The following is a 3,653-nucleotide window of genomic DNA, read 5'->3' on the forward strand; positions in this document are numbered from 1 at the left end:
ACAGCCTCCCGATCTGCCCTGCTCTGTGCATGACAGGGGGCGGTGCCCCAACTCCCAAATCGGCCCTGCTCTGAGCCCGACCAGGGACTGCACCTAGGGACTGGGCATGCCCTCTGCCACCCGGGAGCAGGCCTAAGCCAGCAGGCCGTTATCTCCCGAGGGGTCCCAGACTGCGAGAGGGCACAGGCCAGGCTGAGGAACCCCCCTTCCCCTCCGAGTGCACAAATTTTTGTGCACCGGGCCTCTAGTATTTAATAATAATTCAAAATAAAATGTAAAATATGTAGTCGATCTTTTAGCCAATAGAAATGGTTTCCTTCCTTTCCACTCTTTTTCAACCTTAGTGCTTTTACTTCTATTTTCTTTGCTAAAAATTCTCTTCACATCCTTTTCTGTTTAATCTAATTCCTCCAACTCATTTTCTTTTCTATTATAATTTTCCTTTGGGGCATTTTTAGAAAGTACAGCAAAGCTACAAGTATAAGCACTTATAGTCTTATCTACTTAATAGGGTCAGAATATAAGGAAGGACTTGGGAGAACATATTTGTAGCACAATAACTGAGAAAAAACTAGTATCCAGAGTATATAATCCAGAATATATAAATGACTTCAATGAATCAGGAAGAAAAAAAAAAGACAGCCAATAGAAATTTGGATAAAAGACTTTAAATTGCACTTGACATAAAAAGAAATATAAATAGCCAAGAAACATGCACATATTCTCAGCCATTTTAGTAATAGGGAAATGAAAAGTCAAAACACAAAGAGGTGTCATTACAACCCTACCAGATGCACAAAATGAAAAAAAGGGTCCATTGTTCTGTTCATGATTTGGAGCAACATGAACTCTTCCTTTGAAAACAATCACTTTGGAAAATAGTTTGCCTTTCTCAACAACCCAGCAACTGCACTCCTAAATATACACCTTGCCTGGTTATTTTCTTTTTCTTTTTTTAAAATATATTTTCATTGATTTTTAGAGAGAAAGGAAGGAGAGGGAGATAGAAACATCAATGATGAGGGAATCATCGATCAGCTGCCTCCTGCATGCTCCCTACTGGGGATTGAGACTGCAACCTGGGCATGTGCCCTGACCAGTAATCGAATCGGTGACCACTTGGTTCATGGGTCAACACTCAACCACTGAGCCACACTGGCTGGGCTCCTGGTTATTTTCTATTTTTCCTCCAGATCACACTTTGCCCTTCAGTGCCCTGCGTTGTTATGTCCATCAGGGTGTCATGGCAATGGGGAAGCCACTGCAGAAGACCTGAGGGGAGAAGAAAGGTGAAGTTGCGTATTTAGTCCTTCATGTACCTTTTTGTTAAGTCCCTTGACCTAAGGTCACAACCTCTTGTAGGTGTCCGTCTTCATATTGCATTCTCTGCTCGCTCTCCAGGCTCTGATAACCCGTTTCTTCCCTCACCTCTTCAGCCTAGGAGTGGCAACAGAGCCTTGCTCTTAATAGCCCTGGGGTGCTGCACGACCCTTTATGGTTTCCCCATACCCTGCCCACACCTATAGAGATGGTCCCTTTCTTAAACTTGTCTCAAATTACAATTTTTTTTTCCTGCCAGAACCCTAGTTAACACATTGCTCTGGGAAAACTATTGAACATATTCCCTAGGAAGCATGTATACTAGTAAGAATGCTCATTGTAGTACTATACTAGTAATAGCCAAGAATTGGAAAGAAACCAAATATTCAGCAGTGGTGGGATGGTTACATTCTATCATTGTATATTCCAACAATAGAATTCTTCACAGTGGTGAAAAACCAGAATGTGGATGGATATCACAAAGATAATGTGGAGCAAAAGAAGCAAGTGATAGAAGGATGCCATCAGCATGATTCTATTTATATAAAATTCAAAACAGTTAAAGCTAGACTATATTGTTTTAAAGATGTATCCATATGAAATCAAAGTATTTTAAAAAGCAAGAGTGTTGTTGTCCCAATGGTTAGAATAATGATTTCCTCTGAGTGAAGGTAGGCGAATGTGATTGGGCAGTGGCACCTGGAGCTTCTGGGATGCTGGCAGTGTTCTGTTCCTTGTCTTGTGAGGTGATTGTATGGATGTTCATTAAAAAATATTCTTTAAGCTGTACAAATATATTTTATGCACTCTTGTTCATATGTGACCTATATCACAATAAAAAAAATGGTAGAAACTGTTTTGCTTATCTGCCTTTTCCTCCATCTCTGCAGGCTACTAACTTCAATAGAGAAAAAAGTACATTTCTCTCTTCTAGGACTTTGCTGAACACAGCAAGAAAGTGCCATCCTATACCAACATTTTGAGTTTTCTTTTTTTTTTCTTAAATATATTTTCTTGATTTTTTACAGAGAGGAAGGGAGAGGGACAGAGAGCCAGAAACATCGATGAGAGAGAAACATTGATCAGCTGCCTCCTGCACACCCCCCACTGGGGATGTGCCCGCAACCAAGGCACATTCTCCTGGCTGGAATCGAACCCGGGACCCCCCCAGTTTGCAGGCCGACGCCCCATCCACTGAGCCAAACCGGCCAGGGCGAGTTTTTCTTCTAATACTTCCCCTAATACTACAGCCTCAATCAGCATTTGGTCTGCCTTCCAAAGGACAGCAGTTGACAATTTGACCTAATACTTTGTCACCATCAAATAAGTCACCAGCCAGTGATATTTGTGTCCCCACTGCCCAAAGTCCTCCCTCAAACACTAAGCCAATACTGTACATTAGGTTTTGTTACTTCCAGCACCCTACTTTCTGTATGAGTTTAGAATTTCACTTCAGCTGTGGGTTACAAAGGCCCAAATGAGAGCTTTTTTTTAAAAAAAATCCGTTTTAATTTTCACTTTAAGCCTCCGATTTTCTTGGACTCACGCAGTCAATTTCAGGTCACAAGATGGGCTTTTCCACATCCAACCCTACATGTGAGTTCCAGGTAGGAGGACAAGAAAGTGAAAATTACAAAAGGGCAACAAATTTGTCCCTCTTTAAGGAGCTTTCCCGGAAACCCCACATAATTTCCACATATCTCAAACTGTCATATTGTAGGGCAACTAATAAGGATTCCCCATATAGGGAACTGGGAAATGGAGTTTTTAGCTGGGTCCATTGCTACCCCAAACTGAATCAGGGTCTGTTAGTAATTCTACCGGTACCATAAAAAAAATTCCTATTAAAAACTAGATAAATCACATTGGTGAAATTTTAGAAGCATTTCTTAGAAATAACACACGGGTGCCCTCATTATTTTTTGGAGGTCCTAGCCAATTTAATAAATAATATGAATGAAAACTGGAAACAAAAATAAAACTTTGTCAGTGTGTTTGTCTATATTTTTTTAAAAAAATCTAGATTTAATAAGAGTTCAACAAGGTTATGACTACAAGATCAATATATAAAATAAATAGCATTCCTAGACCATAATAGCCAATTAGAAGATATAGGAGAAATAATCTCTTACAGGACAACGATCTACAAGATAACTAAATGGCAGGTATCTATCAAAAAATATGCAAGAACTTGGGAACTACAAAATATTACTGAAAGATCAATAGTACATCTGAGGAAATGAAAAAAGTAACTTCATGATAGGAAGGATGATAAAACTTGTCCCCAAATTTTCTATAAATTCAGTGAAAATAAAAACAAAATCCCTCATGTT

Source organism: Myotis davidii, unplaced genomic scaffold (assembly GCF_000327345.1).
Source record: "Myotis davidii unplaced genomic scaffold, ASM32734v1 scaffold44, whole genome shotgun sequence".
In the NCBI taxonomy this organism is placed as follows: domain Eukaryota; kingdom Metazoa; phylum Chordata; class Mammalia; order Chiroptera; family Vespertilionidae; genus Myotis; species Myotis davidii.